Source organism: Cnephaeus nilssonii, assembly GCF_951640355.1.
Source record: "Cnephaeus nilssonii genome assembly, chromosome: X".
Taxonomy (NCBI): domain Eukaryota; kingdom Metazoa; phylum Chordata; class Mammalia; order Chiroptera; family Vespertilionidae; genus Cnephaeus; species Cnephaeus nilssonii.
The window spans coordinates 72,356,680-72,379,953 of record NC_137071.1 but is presented as its reverse complement, the minus strand read 5'-3'; the positions used below and the strand labels follow the sequence as shown (position 1 = coordinate 72,379,953).

Here is a 23,274-nt window from a genome sequence, read left to right as displayed (position 1 = left end):
CATTGTCTGCAACAAAGTAGGCTGATTTAAGAAAAGTGTTATTGATCATACCTCCATCAGCATCACCTTAACCTGAGTCACATTCATCATTTGTCCAAAATGCTGCAATTGTCTTTAAAAAAATAATAGTTTATTGATTTTGAGAGAGACAGAGAGAGAGAGAGAGAGAGAGAAAGGGAAAGGGAGAGAGAGAAACATTGATGTGAAAGTGCAACATCGATCAGATGCCTCCTGCATGCCCTCCACCAGGGATGAAGTCCAAAATGCAGGCATGTCTCCTTGACTGGGATTTGAACCAACAACCTATTGATGCACGGGATGAAGCCCAAACAACTGACCCACACTGGCCATGGCTGCAATTGTCTTTTATATAGGCTCCTCATTTTGAAAAAAGCTGTGTGAATGTCATATAGGAACTCTGTACTATTTAATTTTAAATTTTATTTTACTTTAGTTTTTTAAATTCTTTATTGTTTAAAGTATTACATATAATATTACATATGTCTCCTTTTCCCCCATTGTCCTCTCCCCAGTGACTCCCACCTCCAAGCACATGCCCTCACCATCCCCCAGCCTCCAATGTCCTTGTCCATTTGTTATGCTTATATGCATGCATACAAGTCCTTTGGCTGATCTCTTAACACACACCCCCACCATCCCCTGCCTTCCCTCTGATGTTTGACCATCTGTTCAATGCTTCTCTGTCTCTGGGTCTATTTTTGTTCATCAGTTTATGTTGTTCATTATATTCCACAAATGAGTGAGATCACGTGATATTTGTTTCTCCAACTGGCTTATTTTGCTTAGCATAAGGCTCTGTGTGTCCATCCATGATGTTGCGAATGGTAAGAGTAATTTCATTTTTACAGCAGCGTAGTATTCCATTGTGTAGATATACCACAGTTTTTTTTTATTCACTCATCTGCTGATGGGCACTTAGGCTGTTTCCAAATCTTAGCTATGGTGAACTGTGCTGCTATGAACATAGGGGTGCATATATCCTTTCTGATTGGTGTTTCAGGTTTCTTAGAATATATTCCTAGGAGTGGGATCACTGGGTCAAATGGGAGTTCCATTTTTAGTTTTTTGAGGAAACGCCATATTATTTTCCACAGTGGCTGCACCAGTCTGCATTCCCAGCAGCAGTGCAGGAGCATTCCTTTTTCTCTGCATCCTCCCCAGCACTTGCCATTTGTTGATTTGTTGATGCTAGCCATGCTGACAGGTGTGAGATGGTACCTCGTTGTTGTTTTGATTTGCATCTCTCAGATGATTAGTAAATTTGAGCATGTTTTCATATGTCTCTTGGTCTTCTGTATGTCCACTTTCAAAAAGTGTCTATTTAAGTCCTTTGCCCATTTTTGATTGGATTGTTTATCTTTCTTTTGTAAGATGTATGAGCTCCTTACAAATTTTGGTGATTAGGCCCTTATCTGATATAACATTGGGGAATATGTTCTCCTATGCAGTGGGCTTTCTTGTTGTTTTGTTGATGGTTTCTTTTGCTTTGCAGAAGCTTTTAATTTTGATGTAGTCCCAATTGTTTATTTTCTCCTTACTTTCCATTGCCTGAGGAGCTGTATCAGTAAAGATATTGCTACGACATATGTCTGATATTTTGCTGCCTATGTATTATTCTTCTAAGATTTTTATGGTTTCCCATCTTACATTTATGTCCTTTATCCATTCTGAATTTATTTTTGTATGTGGTGTAAATTGGTGGTCTAGTTTCATGTTTTTGCATGTATGCGTCTAATTTTCCATAAACCATGTATTGAAGAGACTGTCTTGACTCCATTGTATGCTCTTGCCTCCTTTGTCAAATATTAATTGAGCATAATGGCTTGGGTTGATCTCTGGGTTCTCAGTTCTGTTCCATTGGTCTATACCAGTGGTCAGCAAATCATTAGTCAACAGAGCCAAATATCAACAGTACAACGATTGAAATTTCTTTTGAGAGCCAATTTTTTAAAACTTAAACTATATAGGTAGGTACATTATTAACTTAATTAGGCTACTCCTAAGCTGGCCTTTGCTAAAAACGTCCTCAATCTGATTGAGTTATGTGGCTCGCAAGCCGTGGTTTGCCAACCACTGGTCTATACAGTATATCTATTCTTATGCCAGTACCAGGCAGTTTTGAGAACAGTGGCTTTTTAATATAGCTTGATATCTAGTGTTGTGATCCCTCCAAATGTGTTCTTCTTTCTTAAGTTTCCTGCAGCTATTCAGGGTCTTTTTTATTCCATATGAATTTTTGGAGAATTTGTTCTAGGTTTGTGAAATATGCTATTTGTATTTTAATGGGGATTGCATTGAATGTATAGATGGCTTTGGGTAGTATGGACATTTTAATAATGCTGATTCTACCAATCCATGATCACAGCATATTTTTCTATTTGTTTATGTCTTCCTCTAATACTTTTTTTAGCGTCCTGAAATTTTCTGAGTATAGGTTATAGGTCCTTTGTCTTCTTGGTTAAGTTTATTCCTAGGTATCTTAATTTTATTATCTCTTGTTATGGAGTTCACTTTGAGGTCTATTTTGTCAAATATAAGTATTGTTACCTCAGCTTTTTTTCATTTACATTTGCCTGAAAAATATTTTTCCATCCCTTCACTTTCAGTCTGTGTAAGTCCCTTGTTCTGAGGTGGGTCTCTTGTAGACAGCATATATATGGGTCATCTTTTCTTATTCATTCAGTCACTTGATGTCTTTTGATTGGAGCATTTAATCCATTTACATTTAATGTTATTATTGATAGGTACTTGTTTGTAGCCATGTATATTCTTTATGTCTGTGTTCATTCTTCCCTATTTCTTCTTTTACAACAGTCCCTTTAGCATTTCTTTCATTGCTGGCTTGGGAGTGATAAATTCCCTTAGCCTTTTTTTTTCTGTGAAACTCCTGATTTCCCATTCAATTTTGAATGATAGCCTTGCTGGGTAGAGTATTCTTGGATTTAGTCCCTTGCTTTGTATCACTTTGTATACTTCATTCCATTTCCTTCTGGCATGATGTGTTTCTGTTGAGAAATAATTTTATAATCTAACATGAGATCCTTTGTAGGTAACATTCTCTCTCTTGCAGCCCTATGATTCTCTCTTTGCCATTAATGTTTGCCATTGTAATTACGACATGTCTTGGTGTGGGTCTTTTTGGGTTCATCTTGTTTGGGACTCGCTGTGCTTGTGTGATATTTTCTTCCCCAATTAGGGAAGTTTTCTGTCATTATTTCTTCAGATAGGATTTCTAATCCTTGCTTCTCTTGTTGTCATTATGGCACCCCTATTATACATATTTTACTTCATTTCATGTTGTCACAAAGCTTTCTTAGGCTCTGCTCCTGCTTTCAATTTTTTTTTCTCCAATTGCTGTTCATTTTGTGTGTTTTGTTCTGCCATATCTTCTAACTCACTAATTTGGTACTCCACTTCTTCTAGTCGACTGTTGAAACCTTCCATTTTGTTATTTATTGTGGCTATATTATTTTTTTTATTTTTTCTTGATTCTTACATAAGTTGTTGATTTTTCTCATCCATCTGGTTTATGGACTGTATGACCCTTACTCTGAATTCATTTTCTGACATATCTCATGCTTCTATTTCATTTATTTCCCTTTCTGGTGATTCTACCTTTGTTTCTCTGTCTCCTCATTTTTGCTGTCTCTTTCTGGCCCTGGGCACTGAGCTTGGGATTTGAGAGGTTGAAGATCCTATCATGCAATATGTCAGGAGATTGTTAGCCCAGAGGATGTATCTGTCTGAATCTCATGCCTTTATTTTCTCTTCTCTGTGTTGTATCCCCTTCTCCCACGGATCTGGTCCTCAGTTGTCTGCTTCAGATACTCAGGCTGGTGGGGAGAATGAGCACAGTTTCTCTGTTGTGCAACTACCTGTGAGGACTCAGAGCCCTCTGGCATGCAATTTGCTGTGCAGCCCTGGCACCCATGGCAGGGTGGCAACCTAGTCCCTCTGGCAGAGCACTTGCAGCACAGTCCTGTGGCCCCTGGCCAGGCACACTGGCTTACTCCAGGTCACTGCAGCAGTGCTCTCATGTGGCCTGGAATGAGGCATGTGGTGGGTTTCTCCAGGTAGCCCCTGCAGGACTGTCCTAGTGGCTGGGGAGAATCAGGTGTGGTTTGCTATGGGCTCACACAAACAGAGCTCCCCTGTGGCCTGAGTGGGGTGCATGCTGGGTTACCCTAGATTGCCCTGGCAGCAAGACCCTGGCCTTGGAGTTGAGTGGGTGCAGATTTCTCTGGTTCTCACAGTCATCAGTTTCTTATATCCTGGAGTGAGATGGGTGCTGGGTTGCCTCAGTTCACTTCCTCAGTGTAGAGTGGGGGCAGGTTGTCCTGGGTTGCTCAGTCCATGCTCTCCTGTCACTCAGAGTAAGGTGCAGGTTGGGTTGCTCCGGATGGCCCTAGAAGGACTGTCCCAGGGGCCAGAGTGGAGCAGACATGGGTTGCTCTGGGTCACACAGTCAGAGCCCCCTGTGGTCCAGAGTGGGGCATATTCTGGGTTGTTCCACGTCACCCCAGCATTGCGTCCTGGTGCTCAGAGTGGAGCAGGTGTGAGTTGGCTCTGGATTAGGCTAGGATGTCACTCGACCATGGGTGCCTGGGCCACACAGCAAATTGCATGCCATGGTTCTGGGGTTGTGGGTGGGGGTGGGGCACATGGTTCCCCCTTGCTTGCACTCACTGTGGGGTTTTGGAGACGGATCCTAAGATACTGGGTCCCAGTGGGCTGGTGGGGTGGCCTGGTGCAGGCACTCACTCTGGTGGTGCACACTCCCTGCAGACATCTGGGAGCCTGCAGGGAGGTATTGTGCCACTCAGTGCCAGGGAAAGATGGTGGTTCCACATTGATTATGGCTGGCGAATGTCACTCTCTAGGCATCCTCTGCCCTTCCTTATTGAAAATTGTCTCCTCAGCTGTGTCTAATTTGTTAATTAAGGGTGGATTTTCTTCTATTTAGTTGCTTTTCTGGCCTGGCCCTATGAGGAGGTACATGACACTGCTGCCTATTTGGCCACCATTTTCTATTCCCTCTGTGCTTTTCTTACAATATTTCTGTAAGTCTAAAATTATTTCAAAATAAAATGTTAAAATATATATGTAGGTATATAAATTACATCATAAGACTTCTTTGATTAGAACTCTCCTATGAGGCTCTGCTTGATGTGGGAACTTCTTCTGTGATGTCACGTCTAGTCATCCCTACTTCTGTTACATATTCTAATGCTCTAGTTAAAACAGATTTAAGTCTCAAATATTTCCAACGTTTTCCCTTCTTCAGGACCCTAAAGTATGCAATTCCCTTTGCATAAAGCACATTCTCTTCAATTTTCTCATGGTACTTCCTTCTCATCCTTTATGTCTCAGCTTCTAAACTTTCTGAAATCATGCATCTCTACCCATCCACAATCTAACTGATAGTCTCTCATAGAACTCTCTTCTTCCCATTCATAAAAATTAATTTCAGTTTGTATTTTCACATTCTTGTAAAACAGTACATTAATATATATATATATATATATATATATATATATATATATATGTTATGTTTTTATTGATTTTAGAGAGAGAAGAATGGTGAGAGAGAGAGAAATAGCGATGTGAGATAAACATCAATCAGTTGTTTCCTATAATTTCCCTGACTGGGGATCGAACCTGCAACCTGAGTTTGTGTCCTGTCCAGGAATCAAATCTACAACCTTTTGGTGTATGGTACAATGCTCCAACCAACTGAGCTACCTGGCCAGGTCAAATAGTAAGCTAATTTACTTAATCTGTCTCCCATTAGACAATTATCATCATGAGCAAAGAAACCATGTTTGTATTATAGCCATATATAATGTTTAGAACATTTCCTGCAATCATTAGCATTCAATAACTCTTAGTTGAATGAGCTAAATCTAATTGACCTTCACTTAAATTACCTATTTGTAATAAGTGCTAATTAAAATCTATGAATATTAGAATGAATTGTCAAAAACCATGTTTTTGGACATGGAAAAGCATCTTCAGGTAAGAAAGGAAGAATGAGAGGTTATTTTGTGTTTCTAGAGAGAACAAAACTAAACCATCCCACATGAATATACCAGCACTAGAAGGCCTAGGTATTACAACAGAAGTGAATGTTAAACCTTTATTTACTGGATCACAGTAATACTACATTTATTTATCCTTTTTTTTATCATCTGTTGTTTGAACTGCCTATTTTCTACATTGACTTCACATAGCATTTACACTGCCAGAGGGAAGACCCAGGTTGCATCATATGTTTAAACCAAAAGAAATTCCAGTGATATACAGAAATACACAAGCCCCACACTTATACAGCAATAATCTATAATAATAAAAGCATAATTAGACCGGACGTCCTTCTGAATGATCTTCCAGACGAAGCCGGGTCCCGGGTATCTGTTGGCAGCCTGAGTGAAGCCTGGGTCCCAGGTGCCAGAGGGAAGCCGGTGCTGGCAGCTGGGGGAAGGAAGGCCTACTCTTGCACGAATTTCATGCATCAGGCCTCTAGTATAAAATATAAATGCATATTTTTGTAATATACTTAAAGGAAAACAATAGAAGTATGCCAGCTATTTTTCCTCCACTTTCCAAACTTCTCCTATTCTCCATCATTTTTGAACTAAGATAAGAAAGAAACATAATCCTAAAATTTCACTTGCTTACTATACCATTTCTATCATATGTATGTACTAGTATACCCTTAAGATTAAATTGGCCAAATTTTGTTCTCCTCAGTGCTATGTTACACTAGTAATGAAATATTTTATTCATTTTTTCTGATATATAAACTTATATTGCTCCTTAAATACAAACTCTATAAACATATCAGGATCTCAGAATTTTCCTAACAATAAGGAAATATTTCTGCCAAGGGAGACTGCTAAAATGAGTGAGCCCTTATGACTCTAAGACAAGGAGGAAAAACACACAATAAAAAACACAAAAACTTCAAATAAGGCCCAATTTTGAAAGGGGCTTCATGTATACACAAGGATTTCCTCCCTTGAACTTAGTAAGCTAGACTTGTAGATTCAGTACAAAGCCTATTTTTAGATAAGAATTCTCTTTTAAGATTGCCAAGAGACATGTCTATGTGTTTGCCTAATAGTATATCTTTCCAGAAGCCACCAATTATATAAAAAGTTAAATGCCCAGACTTTCAAATGTTCAGATTTAATACAGAAAACTTCTTATGTTGGGACTGAAGATTTTAATTCTCATCCAGATATTCACTGTCATATGGATATCAATGTAAATAGTCATGGTATTATGGATTAAATTGTGTTCCCCCAATGTTCTGTACCTCACCCCTGGTACCTGTAAATGTGGCCTTATTTGGAAATAGGGTCTTTGAAGACTTGAGATGAGGATATACAGAGGTAAGGTGAGACCTTTAATCCCATTAATGATGCTCTTATAAGAAGAGGGAAATTTACAGAAAAAAGAGTCACAGAGAGTAAGAAAATGACATGTATTGACAGAGACAGATATATTGACAAGCTAAGGTACACCAAACACTATTGGCAACTGTCATAAGCCAGAAGAGAAACCAAAACAGATTCTCCCTCAGAGCCTCCAGAAGAAACCAACACTGATAAAACCTTGATTTCAGACTTCTAGTCTCTGGAACTGTGAGACAAAAAATTTCTATTGTTTGAATCAATAATATTGTAATAATTATGTATGGTGTCAGGTGGGTACTAGACCTATCAGAGGAATAACTTTATAAGTTATATAAATATATAACCACTACACCACACACCTGAAACTAATGTAATATTAAATGTCAGCTGTAACAAAAATGATTTAAATAAAAAAAGAAAGCCCTTGAATAAACACAAAAAAGTCAACCAATATGTGACATTTTGTTACAGCAGTCCAATGAAATCAGTACATGTAGTAAGGCTGAGGTGTAGGTATCCTATCTAATAAAAGAGTAATATGCAAATTAATCATCACTCTGCTACATCCACAAGCCACGCCCACCAGCCAATTGGGAGCAAGTATGCAAATTAACCCAACCAAGATGGCTGCGACCATGGAGCGAGCAGGAGGCTTGGGTTTCCCTGGCAATGGAGGAAGCCAAGCTTTTCACACACCCTGGCAGGCTCAGGCCTCCACTCAAGGCTACAAAGTTTCAATTATAGAATATAAATAAATTCCAGATACCAGGGCCTCTGCTTGGTTCACCGGGGGGCATGGCCAGCCTGCAAACCACCACAGGTTCCTCGCCCAGGCCACCCCACGCCTCAAGGGAACCCCCACCCTGATCTGGGACACCCCTCAGGGAAAACCAGCTGGACCCCACCCGTGTTCCAGGCCTCTATTCTATCTAATAAAAGAGTAATATGCAAATTGACCATCACTCCAACACACAAGATGGTTGCCCCCATGTGGTCAATGATGGCTGCCCCATGTGGACACAAGATGGCCACCACAAGATGGCCAGCATGGGAGGGCAGTTGGGAGGGATCCCAGATTGGAGAGGGTGCAGGCTGGGCTGAGGGACATACACCCCCATGCATGAATTTCATGCACCGGGCCTCTAGTGTCATATAAAATGCAGCCATCCCACTTACATAGGATGTACCTACATAGGATGTACCACTGTATTATTGTGATAAATTCTCAGTGAGATAGTTTGAGGTTTTTAGGGTCAGCCAAAACCAAAATCTACTTTTCAAAATTCAATATGTAACCCGATTTCATTTTTTCCTATTATTAAAAATCTGAAATTCTGGTCTACTGAGACTGAATAGTGTTAATATACTTCAAAGATTACATAATGTAGTTGCCTTTCACTGATTGAAATAGTCCAATTAATTGACTGGGAAATATTTCAAAATCTCAGTATTTGAAAACACTATCACATTCTCTGTGGAATAGTAGAAATAGACTGAGAAATTTAAATATTTTAATTAAAAATACTCTGATATTTTCATTATGGACTTCTAATCCTGTATTTAAGAGATGGCTCTGATTTATAGGCTTGAGAAGTAAATGATTCAGAATGTTCCTAGGTAGGGAGAATAATATGGTGGAAAAAGTATACTTTCCCAAATATCTCCTTTAACTATACTAATCATGAGATCTCAAGGCTGATATTATTTATGGTTTCTCTACTTCTATATAATTTAAACTGCTCACATTATTTGAAAATTCCAAGGAAATGTGCAGTTCTTGACCACAGATAACAGCTAATGAAAACACAAACATTAGCTACTAAAATAGAAGTCAAAAGTTTTAGGTCATTCCCACATTATGCCACAAAAAAGAGGTCTTAACCAGGTATTTGTTGTCATGCAAAAAAATTTTTAAATATGCTTTAGTAACTGAATTTGTACTTTAAAAAGACTGAATTTGGTTGGAGTGGTTTGTGTGGGTTAGTAGGACTTAGAATTTGTCAAAAATTTTAAGTTGGTAGTAAGCCCTGGAAATCTAGACACTATTCAGTTTATTTTTTCAAAGGTGAAAAATGAATGGCACATTTATCACTGACCATAGGTCAAATGACTGTGGGGATCATTCATGTAGCAATTCCTGTGAGAAAGGTTTGGGAATTTAACTGTCCACAAGTTTAAAATTCTGGCCAACACTATGAATAAGCTCACATAACCTCTAGGTACTTTCATAATAATAATGATACCTTTCATGAGCATGCTGCTTTACTTTGTGAAAAGTGCTTTCATACAGATGATCTGATTTTACATAGTAACCAGATAACAGAAGTCAGTATCCTGTTTTCTACAACATTTAGGCCTCATTTAGTGTATGGCTCATATTAAGAAGTACATTGACATCCTTCATTTTAGTATCTCCAGAAGAGAGTAGTCATAACAGTGTAAAGTTCCTACAAAAATCATTAAAAACTTAAAATATTTATCCTAAAGAAGGCAAGATGCTTGGGGAATCTGCTACTTTATTAAAATATTTGAAGAGTTTGATGAAATAAAAATAGATTTACTCTGTCTTACTATAAGACGAGATAATAGCTCAGCACAAGAAATAACTTTCTAGTGAATAGAATTATAAAATAGTTCAACAGGCTGCTGTGTGGAGACAGTGAGTTCTTTATAGATCTAGAACTCTCTTCTTCCAGACAATCCTCTTTTATAGATGTTCCCAGTGGTATCCCTTTATTGGGTATGACTAGATGACTGCTGTAGGGACAGTTTGTACTCATCCATAAGCTTGTGTTCCTCTACATTCGGTAGCCTACCTTGAAATTAGGATGGACATCAAGCTGAACTCTAGACAAGAAAATGTCAGAACTAATATACACTACTTTCTGTTCTGGCACATAACTGGTCACTATGCAAAGGGAGGGTGAAACCACTATCATGGAAAGCCATCTGAACACCTAAGTACATTATGTATTAGCCAAAAGTAAGCTTTCCTTATGTTAAGCTGCTGTGATTTTGTAGTTATTTATTATATTTGTTGGAGCTACCTACAAAACTACTAAAGCTTCTTTTAATTAGAAATGTTATGGTTCTTGATAGTATGAAATGCAAACAGAAGGTTGTCTTCTAAAGTAAGATGGATTTGGAAAGTATACAGAAATTAAAGGAAGAGCTGTAGTGAGGGATGTTTCCAGTCATATCGAATTTATCTCAGAAATTCATTCACTAGTTTATTAATTTGTATATGCATATATACATACAACAGCTATTTACTGACCATCAGGCACTGTGTTAACTTCTGCAGAATGTTCAAGAAAATGTCTAAGTATCAAGTTCATAGTCCAGTAAAGAGAGACAGACATATCATCAAAATCAAGTTATATTTTAAAGCTATATCTTCTGGGACAGGATAGCTTATAAGATACTAGTGACCTGGTGCACAGATTCGTGTACATTGAAATAAAATTAATTAGAAGGTGGCCAGTGGGGCAGGACTGGGAAAAAGAGGCCAGATATGCACTGGAGCCAACCTTCCAAGGTCCCTCCCCAGCCAGCCGCACCTGGGGTGGCACCATGGCTCAAAGGGTGTCTGCAGAGTGAGTGGGGTCCCTCTGGCAGGTAGGGTCCTTTGGCCTGGCCTGCAGGGATCAGGACAAAATTGGCTCTCTGACATCCCCCGAGGGGTCCTGGAGTACAAGAGGGCACTCTGCAAAGTTGCTGTTGTACAGGGTGTAGAAGGCAAACACAAGTGAGCAGTAAACCAGATTTGGGGCCAACAGTGTCCCAGCAACAACATAACCCATGGCCAAAGGTGGAATATCGTGGTCCCACTAGGAATCAGGCTCCCTCCTCTCTGGTTTTTGGGTGTGTCACAGAGAACCACTGCTGCCAAGTCACTGTAGCTCAGCAGGTCCTGTGTTAAGCATCTGCCCCTGGTGGTCAGTGCACGTTATAGCTACTGCATATATATAGTTAATATATATTTTTTTAAAAGAAGATATACCTTCTTCCTGGGATTATGGATCAGGGATCAGGAAGGCATCATTAGCAGGTGATGTTAAACAATGTTGCTATATAAATAAGTTTTTGACAGAAGACTGGGGGTCTAGAGGGTCCTGAGCTGCTGCATAAGTAAAAGTAAGAGAAACAATTTGGTATAGTTGTAATAATGGGTGCAAGGAAAGGATAGGATTGAGGAAGTAGGTGACAGCCAGTAATGAAGCTTAAAAATTGAAAAAAAATTAAATTTGTGTCTTCTTTCTTAAGTAGGTAATGGAGAGTTATTGAAGCTATTTAATCAGGAGAGAGAAAGATAAGATTTACATTTGTATGTTTACATTTTACCGGTTATAGTGATGAAAATTGACTGAAGATGTGCAAGAAAGACTGGAGGCAAAGAGACTGAGTCAGAATCTATATATAAAAAAAAGCCAGAGACCGTAACACCGTCACAACCATAACGACCTAACGACTAGTTGCTATGATACCCACTGCGGCCAGGGAACCAGCCTGATCCGGACCAGATCGCCCCCAACACCTTGATCAGGGAGGGGCCAGCCAGCCAACCACCTTGGCTGGCAGAAATTTGGGGTCCCAGGACCTTGGAGTTGCTCAGTCTCAGTCTTGGGAAGATGCATGGACAAAGCTCTCCTTTGGTGGAAGTGGACTCGGTATCAGGGCACTGGAGTTGGGGATGAGGTAGGGAGGCTTTCCTGGTGGCCACAGCAGTCCTTATGGGCCATGCACAGCACCTGGGCATCTGGCCTCTGTTGGAACACCGGCAGAAATAGGGGCCGCAGGGCGCAGGGGGCAGTGGCACACAGGAATCGGGAGGTGTGAGGCCTGGTGTGGGCTCTTACCCCACCTGCTGGGCCCAGCAGCACCAACAGGTGGGCCATGATGTGCAGCAAGGTGCTGGGCCACAGATGGGAGGGGAAGCGAGCCAGGAGGGCAAGGCCTTGGGCCAGACAGAGCCCTGAGCGGTGTGGGTGGGGCTGGAGATGAAAACCCTGACAGGATGGGCAGGGCTGCAGCCCTGTGCCTTTTCGGCCTTGGCCTTGGAATTCAGAGGTCAGCCCCACTTCAAGAGAGAGGATGTGGCAGAAAGTGGCAAGGCCACAGGAGGAATAGGAAATGTTGTGGCCATCTTTGGGAAACACAGCTGCCACAATCTTCAGTAACTATGAACAGATAATCTTTGGTCTCAGATCTACAGAAGGGGAAGCTGAGACTCAAGGAAGGGAGCCTTCCACAACACCTCACCCACTTCTCAGACCTGACCCTGTGCAGCATTATTTTCACTGAAAGTAGAGGATCCAAAATGCTTTCAGATCTTTGCTATTTTAGGCAGGAAAGAATTTAGCACAGGGAATTGGTGCTTGGGAAATCATCAGAAATCTGGAGGAGTGGGTATTAGGCTGGGCCCCCAGGAAAGACTCCCTGGCCAGCAGAAGGAGCTGCCCCCTCAGCCACAACTGAATTCTAGGACACTCTGGCACAGCTGTGACCTGGGGATCAGGAAAGTGCTGACCACACAAGTGCCCTCCAGCTCCCCCAAAACAGGTCACTGGGCACTGCTTCTGCCACAACTGCATGTGCACAGCCTGGATTCCACTGCAGAAAACCTCCACATCTCTGCAAACATGATCACCAGCAGCAAACAGCCCAAACTGCCTCTTCCCCACTTCTGCCTTCAAAATACTGTGCAAGCGCATCCAATTGGCAGAAACAAATTCATATCCAGAAACCTAGCTGCAAAGGAGTTTGGGCAATGTCATACTTTCGTCTAGGAGTGAAATCTTGCCAATGTACCTCATGTTCCTGGTATTGATAAAAATGGGGCCTGGCTGGTGGGGCTCAGTGGTTGAGCATCGATCTATGAACCAGGAGGTCACAATATGATTCCTGGTCAAATTATGGGCTTGATCCTCAGTAGGGGTATGCAGGAGGCAACTGATCAATGATTCTCATCATTGATGTTTCTATCTATCTCTCCTTCTCCCTTTCTCTGAAATCAATAAATATTTTTAATGGAATCATGCTATATATATGTGTTATAACGAGTTTTTCACTTCATAGATCACTAATGTATTTCCTGTTAAGACCATACTTAGAGAACATTATTTATTTATCATTCATTTTAATTGATCTCAGAGAGAAGAAGGGAGAGAGAGATATACATAGTTCCATTGTTTCCTGCACTCACTGGACTGGGTATTGAATCTGCAACCTGGGCATGTGCTCTGACTGGCAATCAATCCGCCACTTTCTGGTGTATGGGACAATGCTACGCTGGTACCCTGACACCAAATTCCAGCCTCCAGAACTGTGAGAAAAATACATTTCTTTTGTTTAAGTGACACAAATTTATGATATTTTTGTTATGGCTGTCTGAGCTGACTAATCTATAATAATAAAAGGGTAATATACTAATTAGACTGGGTCAACTGGACAAATACATGGTGGTGGGGGCCGAGGCAGAGGCAGTTAGGGGTAATCAGTCTGGCAGGGGAACAGTTAGGGGCAATCAGGCCAGCAGGGGAGAGCAGTTAGGGGTGATCAGGCTGGCAGGGAGAGCAGTTAGGGGCAATCAGACAGTCAGGCAGAGGGATTAAGGGTGATCAGGCAGGTGAGCAGTTAGAAGACAGCGGTCCTGGATTGTGAGAGGGATGTCCGACTGCCGGTTTAGGCCTGCTCCCCACGGACATCCCCCAAGGGGTCCCAGATTGCAGAGGGTACAGGCCAGGCTGAGGGCCGCCCCCCCCATGCACGAATTTCATGCACTGGGCCTCTAGTTTATTATAATACTTGTTCCAGTGAGAGATATGGAAGCCTGATCTGAAAGCGTTGAAGCAATGATACTGAAGATTCTAAGTAAGGAGTATCCTAAGCATGGTTGGTATAATTTGCAAGATGAGATAAAGGAAGGAATAAAATTTAAGCCTGAGGTTTCTGTCTTGGCAAATCTCTGCTAGAACACTTCTCATTAACTCTCCTATATATTTATAAAGTAACAAACACATAACATGTAACCTACCTTCTCAATAAGTATTTAAGTGTAGAGTACAGTATTATTAAATATATGCCCATTGTTGTACAACAAATCTCTGAAACTTTTCATCTTGCATGACTGAAACTCTGTATCATTGAACAACTCCCCATTACTACACATACCCCACAACCTTTAGACTTTCTGCTTCCAAGAGTTTGTCAACTTTAAATACCTCATGTAAGTGTAATTATGCAGTATTTTTCTCTGTGACTGGCTTATTCAACTTAGCATAATAACCTCAACATTCATTCATGCTGTAGCATATAACAGGATATATATCCTCTTTTTAAAGGCTAAATAACATATCACATATTCATTATTCATTTTTCCATTGATGGACTTTCAGATTGTTTCCATACCTGGGCTATTATGAATAACTAGAGGCCCGGTGCATGAAATTTGTGCACTGGGGGTGTGTCCCTCAGCCCAGCCTGCACCCTCTCCAATCTGGGACCCTTCGGGGGATGTCCAACTGCCGGTTTAGGCCCGATCCCTGTGGTCAGGACTAAACCGGCAGTCGGACATCCCTCTCAAAATCCAGGACTGCTGGCTCCCAACTGCTTGCCTGCCTGCCTGCCTGCCTGATTGCCCCTAACTGCTTCTGCCTGCCAGCCTGATCACCCCCTAACCATTCCCCTGCCAGCCTGATCAACGCCTAACTGCTCCCCTGCTGGCCCAATTGCCCCCAACTGCCCTTCCCAGCTGGCCTGATTGCCCTCCCCTGCCAGCCTGATCACCCCCAAATGCCCTCCCCTGCCGGCCTGGTTGCCCCTAACTGCCCTCCCCTGTAGACCCGGTCTCCCCCAACTGCCCTCCCCTGCAGGCCTGGTTGCCCCTAACTGCCCTCCCCTGCCAGCCCGATTGCCCCCAACTATCCTCCCCTGCCAGCCCAGGTGCCCCCAACTGCCCTCCCCTGCAGGTCCAGTCCCCCACATCTGCCCTCCCCTGCAAGCCTGGTTGCCCCCAACTGCCCTACCTTGCTGGCCTGATCACCCACAACTACCCTCCCCTGCCAGCCATCTTGTGGTGGCCATTTTTGACCACATGGGGGCAGTCATCTTGTGTGAGGGTGTGAGGGTCAATTTGCATATCAGCCTTTTATTATATAGGATGCTGCAACAAACATGAAAGTGAAATTATATCTTCAATAAAATTATTTAAATTCTTTTGGATAAATACGCATAATAAGTAGGATTGCTGGATCAAATATTAGTTCTATCTCTAATTTTGTGAGGAATGTTCATGCACAGCTGCTTCACCATTTTACATATCCACAAACTGTTTATAAGGAGACCAATTTATCCACATCCTCAACTGGGTGTATCTTTTTAAAATATATATTTTTATTGACTTCATAGAGAAAGGTAGAGGGAGAGAGAGATGGAAACACCCATGATGAGAGCGAATCATTTATCAGCTGCCTACTGCATGCCCCCTACTGGGGACTGAGCCGGCAACCCAGGCATATGCCCTTGACTGGAATCAAACCCAGGACCCTTCAATCTACAGGCTAATGCTCTATCCAGTGAGCCAAACCGGCTAGGGCAAGTGTATCTTTGTTGTTGTCATTTTAAAATGTACATCTCAACAGGTGTGAGGTGATATCCCATTGGGATTTTTCCTTGTATTTCCATAGTGATTAGTAATGTTAAGCATCTTTTCATACACCATTCATATGTCTCCTTTTGGATAATATCTATTCAACTTTTTGCCAATTTTAAAATTTGAGCTTTGTTCATGTCATTGAGTTATATGAGTTCTTTATATATCTTGAATATTAATCCTTAATTAGAAATATGGTTTGCAAATATTTTCCCATTCTGTGGGTTTGTCACTTCACTTTATGGATTGTTTCTATTGCTGTGCAGAAAAAAAATTTAGCTTGTTGTGCCCCACTTGCCTATCTTCACTTTGTTGCCTGTTCTTTGGTATCATATCCAAGAAATTATTCCCAAGACTAATGTTATGGAGCATACCCTTATGTTTTCCTCTAGGTGTTTTATAGTTTTAGGCCTTACATTAACTCTTTAATTTAGCTTGAGTTAATTATTGCATATTGTTTAGGGAAAGGTCTAACTTCATTTTTTTGTATGTGGATATCCAGTTTTTCCAACACATTTGTTGAAAAGATTATCCTTTTCTCATTAAGAGGTCTTAACCCCTTTATGAAAGTTGATTTGATCATATATGCATGGGTTTATTTCTTTTTTATCTATTCTGTTCCACTTATCAATATGTATATTCTTATGCTAGTACAACTTTATTTTGATTGGTTACTATGGCTTTGTAATATGATTTAACCCTATTAGAGTGGCCATTATCAAGACAAGTAATAACAAGTGCTGGCGAGGTTGTGAAAAAAAAGGGAACCCTCATTAACTGCTGGTGGGAATGTAGACTGGTATAACCATTATGGAAAGCAGTCTTCCAATTACTCAAAAAATTGAGAATAGAGCTATCACATGACTCAGCAATTCCTCTTCTGGGTATATACCCGAAAACCTCACAATCATGTATTCACAAAGATATATACACCCCTATGTTCATTGCAACATTATTCACAGTGGCCAAGACATGGGAAAAAATAAAACAAAGTGTCCTGCAATAGAGGACTGGATAAAGAAGATGTGGTACATATACACAGTGGAGTACTACTAAGCCATAAGAAAGGATGAAATAGCGCCATTTGCAACAACATGGATTGACCTTGAGAACATTATGCTAAGTGAAATAAGTCAGTTAGAAAAAGCTAAAAAACATATGATTTAAACCATATGTGGGATATAAAAGTGAAACTTGAGAACACAAACAGCAGTTTGGTGGTTGCCAAAGGGAAGGGAGTGAGGGGAAAAGGGGGCCCTAATATATGGTGATAGGAGAAGATTTGACTTTGGGTAGTAATCATGTAATGCAATATACAGATCTTGTAACATAGAAGACCACACCTGAAACTTATATGTTCATGTTGACCAATGTCACCCCAATAAATTTAATTAAAAAAAATTAGGAAGTGTGAGGCCTCCTTTGAGAGCTTTGCTCTTTTATCTCAATGCTTTTGCTATTCTGGGTATTCTGCAATTCCACATGAATTTTAAGATTGTTTTTCTATTTCTGTGAAAAATGGTATTAGAATTTTGACAGGGATTTAATTGAATATGTATATTGCTTGGGTACTAGGGATATTTTAACAACGTTAACTTTTCCAATAAATGAACATGGAATGTATTTCCATTTATTTCTGCCTTTACTTTTTTTTCCCAGCAATGTTTTATAGTTTGAAGTGTACAAGTATTTCACCTCCTTAGTTAAGTTTATTCCTATGTATTTTATTCCTTTAACTAGAGGCCCGATGCATGCAATTTGTGCAAGAGTAGGCCATCCTTACCCTGGCCGCCGGCACCGGCTTCCCTCCGGCACCTGGGACACAGGCTTTCCTCAAAACTCCAGCTTTGTCTGGAAGGTTGTCCTGAGGGACATCTAGTCTAATTAGCATATTATGCTTTTATTATTATAGATGCTATTGGGATTAAAAAATATAAAATGGGATTGATTTCTTAATTTCTTTTTTGAATTGTTCATAGTTATGTATAAAATGAAACTGATTTTTGCATATTGATTTCTGTTCTGAAACTTTGTTGGATTATTCATTAGTTAACCGATTTGGGGCTATGGGAGGAATCATTCGGGTTTTCTGCATATAAGATAATGTCATCTCTGAGTAGAGATAATTTTACTTCTTCCTTTCTGATGTGAATGCCTTTAATTTCTTATCTTACCTAATTTCTCTGGCTAGGACACATACTTGCCTTGTTCTTAGAGGAAAAGCTTGCAGTTTTTTACTGTTGAGTGGTGGTCTTTTTCATATATGGCCATTATTATGTTGAAGAAAGTTCCTTGTAGTCCTACTTTTCTCAGTGTTTTTATCATTTGTAAAATGCTTTTTCTACATCTAATTGAGATGATCATTTGGTGTTTATCCTTTGTTCTGTTAATGTAGTATATTACATTGATTGGTTTCCATATGTTGAACCATTCTCTTATCCCAGAAATAAATTTCACTTGGTCATGGTGTATGAGGTACTTTTGAATTTGTTTTTCTAATATTTTGTTGAGAATTCCTATATCTATAGTCCTCAGGAATATTGGCCTGCAGTGTTGATTTCTTATATCTTTGTCTAGCTTTGATATCAGGATATGATGGCCTCATAAAATAACTTTGTAAGTGTCCCCTTCATTTCAAATATTTGGAAGAGTTTGAAAGGATTGGCATTAAATATTCTTGAAAATTTTGATAGAATTCTCCAGTGAAGCCATTTAATTCTGGGCTTTTCTTTATTGAAATGTTTTTAGTTATTGATTTAAATATTCTGATTAGTTATAGGTCTATTCATATTTTATATTCTTTGTGATTAATCTTGGATGTTTATAGGAATGTATTCATTTTATAGGAATGTATCCATTTTTTAGTTATTCAATTTGTTAGGATTCTCTTACAATCATTAATATTTCCATGCAATCAGGTTTTTTGTTTATTTTTTGTTAATCCTCACCCAAATATATTTTTCCATTGATCTTTTAGAGAGTGTGGAAGAGAGAGGGAAAGAGAGAAAAACATCAATGTGAGAGAGACACATCGATTGGTTGCCTCCTGCATGAGCCCTGACCAGGGCCCAGGCCAGGGAGGAGCCTGCAACCAAGGTACATGCCCTGGACCAGAATCAAACCAGGACCCTTTGGTCCACAGGCCGATGCTCTATCAACTGAGCCAAACTGGCTAAGGCTCCATGCAATCAGTTTTAATGTCTTCTCTTTCATTTGCTGGTTTTACTTATCTGAGTATTCTCTATTGGTATAGATAAAGTTTGTCAATTTTGTTACTTTAAAAAAAAACTGTTATTTAAAAAAATAGTTGTCTATTGTTTTTTATTATCTACTAGAGGCCTGATGCATGAAATTCATGCAAGAGGAGGCCTTCCTTTCCCTGGCTGACAGCACTGGCTTCCCTCTGGCACCCGGGACCTGGGCTTCCCTCTGGCCACTGGCAGGCAACCAGGACCCGGGCCTCCCTCACAGTCCTGGTTTTGTCAGGAAGGTTGTCTGGAAGGATGTCTGGTCTAATTAGCATATTATGCTTTTATTATTATATATTTAATTAATTTTCACCTGTACTCTTTATCTCCTTCCTTCTGCTAACTTTTGGCTTAGTTTGTTCTTTTTCTAGTACTTTGAGGCATACAGTTAGATTTTTTAAATTTGAAATTCTTTGTGTTGTTGTTGTTAATTCTCACCCAAGGATATTTTCCTTATTGATTCTTTAGAGAGAGTGGAAGAGAGGGAGAGAGACAGAGAGAGAAACATCCTTGTGAGAGAGACACATTGATTGGTTGCCTCCTGCACGTGCCCCAACCAGGGCCATGGATCCAGCCTGCAACTGAGGTATGAGCCCCTGACCACAATTGAACCAGTGACCCTTCAGTTCATCAAGTGATACTCTAACCACTTAGCCAAACTGCACAGGACTGAAATTCTTCTTTTTAATGTAGGTGTTTATCATTAAAAATTTCCCATGGTAATGCTTTTGTTGCATTCTATAAATGTTGGTATGTTGTGTTTTAATTTTTGTTTATCTCAAAATATTTTCAAATTACCCATTTTATTTCTTCTTTTTAAAAATATATTTTATTGATTTTTTACAGAGAAGGAGGGAGAGGGATAGAGAGTCAGAAACATCGATGAGAGAGAAACATCGATCAGCTGCCTCCTGCACGCCCCCTACTGGGGATGTGCCCACAACCAAGGTCCATGCCCTTGACCAGAATAGAACCTGGGACCCTTCAGTCCATAGGCCAACGCTTGTCCACTGAGCCAAACCAGTTAGGGCTTATTTCTTATTTTATCCAGTAGTTGTTCAAGGGCATTCTATTTAATTTCCACATGTTTGTGAATTTTGCAGTTTCCTTCTGCTATTTGTTTCTAGTTTTCCATTGTGGTCAGAAAAGATACTTGGTTTGAATTCAATCTTATTTAATTTGTTAAGACTTGTTCTGTGACCTAATATGTGATATATCCTGATGTGTGCTTCAGATTGCATATTCTGCCAATTTTGGGTGGAATGTTCTGTAATGTCTGCTAGGTATAATGGCTATCTTGAGTGTTGTCCAAGTCCTCTGTTTCCTTATTGATTTTCTCTTTAGATACCCTATCCATTATTGAAAGTGGAGTATTGAAGTCCTCTGAAATGATTATATTAATATCTATTTCTCCCTCTAGTTCTGTCAATGATTGCTATATATATTTGAGTGCTCTGATGTTGGGTACAAACTAGTATAAAGACTAAAGGCTTAATTCACAATGAAGATATAACAATGACAAATATACTAGTAGTTGTCTCTTGTTTTCTTTTTTTTTCTCAATATATTTTATTGATCTCAGAGAGAAAGGGAGAGGGAGAGATAGAAACATCAGTGCCTCCTCCATGACCCACATTGGGAATTGAGCCTGCAACCGGGCATGTGTTCTCACTGGGAATGGAATCATGACCTCCTGGTTCATAGGTCAACACTCAACCACTTAGCCATGTTGGATGGGCTGTCTCTTGTTTTCAAAATCTACCCAGCCACTATTTCTTTTGATTGGAAATTTTAATGCATTTTGATTTAAAGTAATTACAGATAGTACCTGACTTACTATTGTCATTTTGTTCATTAGTTTCTGTCATATCTTTTTAGTTCCTTTTTTCTATTGTTGCTGTCTTCATGTTTGTTTGATTTTTGTAATGACATGCTTTGATTCTTTTTTATTTATCTTTTGTATATCTACTACAAATAGTTCCTTTGTGGTTACCATGGAGCTAGCATAAAATATCTTGTAGTTATAACTATCTATTTTAGCTGATAATAACTTAATTTTAATTGCATACAAAACTGTTTTTACTTTTCCATGCAGAGTTTGTTATTAATGTCACAAATTACATATTTTTATATTGTAATCTATTAACATACTTTATAGTTATATTTACTTTTATACTTGTTTTTTAAATTTTTATCATAATTTAAAGTGTTTTATGCAGCACAATTACAGTATTCTTTATTTGTCTATGTAGTTACCTTTACCAGTGAGCTTTAAAATTCCATGTGTTCATGTTGTAGCCTAATGTCCTTTAATTCCAACTTGAAGAATGTGAGAAAGTACAGCACTTGGTTTGGATATCTGTAAGGAGGATTCTCCGAAAGGTCGGGGGCCTCTGAGGGGACTTTGCCAAAGGTGGAAGCCCCTACCTTGACTTTTCCAAACAAGTCTGATCCCCCAGAATGTTTTGCTAAAATCTCTGTTTAGTCTTTAAAGACCCAACCATGTAGAAGCATATAGTTTCTCAAGAATACTTATCCTGCTAATTGTATCTAGAAATTAATTTGAATTCAAGCTATTATTACAATAAAAAGACAAGGCAAACAAATAGGACTGCTTTTACTTCTAAAGTAAAACAGTCACTTAGCCTCTCTTTCACAAAAGCCTATGTCGAAATAATCTATTCATACATTGCTTAGAGTCTGCATTGGTCAGCCCTGGCAGCTGGTGCCCCATGTGAGGAATAGAGCCCCGGTATCCCGCATGACAGGCGGGGATACTCACCACTATACTAACAATGGCTTTTCTTACCCTTTCAATGTGACTGTTCTTGCTTTTGAGCTTTCCTTGGGTATTGTGACATACTATCTGATTTCTAGAGTTTCTATAATAGCTTTTTGTACTATACATTTTTGTTGAGTGTTTCTATAGAGGGACAATTTCTGGGTCTTCACATTCTACCATCTTAATGATGTTACCACTTATCTATATTGTTTATCTCAATCACCTCACCTATATTCTAGACTCCATAAAAGGCATGTCTGAATCTTAGTCATCTGTGTGTCTTCATGGGGCCTTAAAAACAGTAGGCGTTCAATAAGTATCTTACTGAATAGATAAGACTTAGCAACAATTCTAGTTAAGCATGAGATACCCTTTCCAAAGCTGTCATTAATTAAGAATAGGTATCCATCTTTACCAAATAAACAAAGCAAGTTCTGCTATCTTCTTTAGGAAAGGCCTAGAAATAAGCTAAACTCATATTCTCATGATTTAATTTTGTGAAAATTTAAATATTCTCCTTTTGTTTAAATCTGCACTTATCCTTTTTCATAGTAAAACCAATTAAATAAGTAGTTGTATAAAGAAATATCAGAAAGATAATGATGCAACAAGAAAATAATTATATTAATAACAGAGAGCAAACAGGAGATTTTGAAGAAAGAAGAGATATTCCTCATACACTAAATATCTATTGTGTGCCAAGCAAGGTATTAGCAAAGAAATTGTTATATGGTTCTAAGGGCTATAAAATTATCCTAAAAGGTAGAGGCAATAGAGGTCTCTACAGAATTAGGTAATTAAAGTAAGATAATTAATTAAATAAATGATAGATGCACTTCAAAAGAATGGTGAGGTTGAATTCAGGATTCAATAAGGTTAGAATTGAATGAAACATAATAAATCAGAGTCTGTGTATACTTTTTCAAGCAATTGAGTGTGGACAGGAAAAAAAGAGATGGGATAGTATAACTTGAAAAGGAGCAGGATAAGAAATGTGTTTTTAAATATATATTCATTTAGGATGGGAGAAAAATTAGTGTATATACTATGGGATATATTTGAAAATGCAGTTGAAAGAAAGGATAATTGATGGTTACCAAACTGTATGGGGAATACTGGAATCAAAAGAAAAGGTAGACAATTTAAATTTGG

At 39.3% G+C, this 23,274-nt stretch overlaps 1 protein-coding gene across 1 annotated transcript in view; it reads right to left on the bottom strand.

Annotated features, from left to right (window-relative positions):
- The window catches only part of IL1RAPL2 (interleukin 1 receptor accessory protein like 2), a gene marked incomplete at both ends in the record, with an annotated part of 1,477,463 nt that overhangs the window by 361,151 nt on the left and 1,093,038 nt on the right, over positions 1–23,274 (bottom strand). The window lies entirely within an intron of this gene.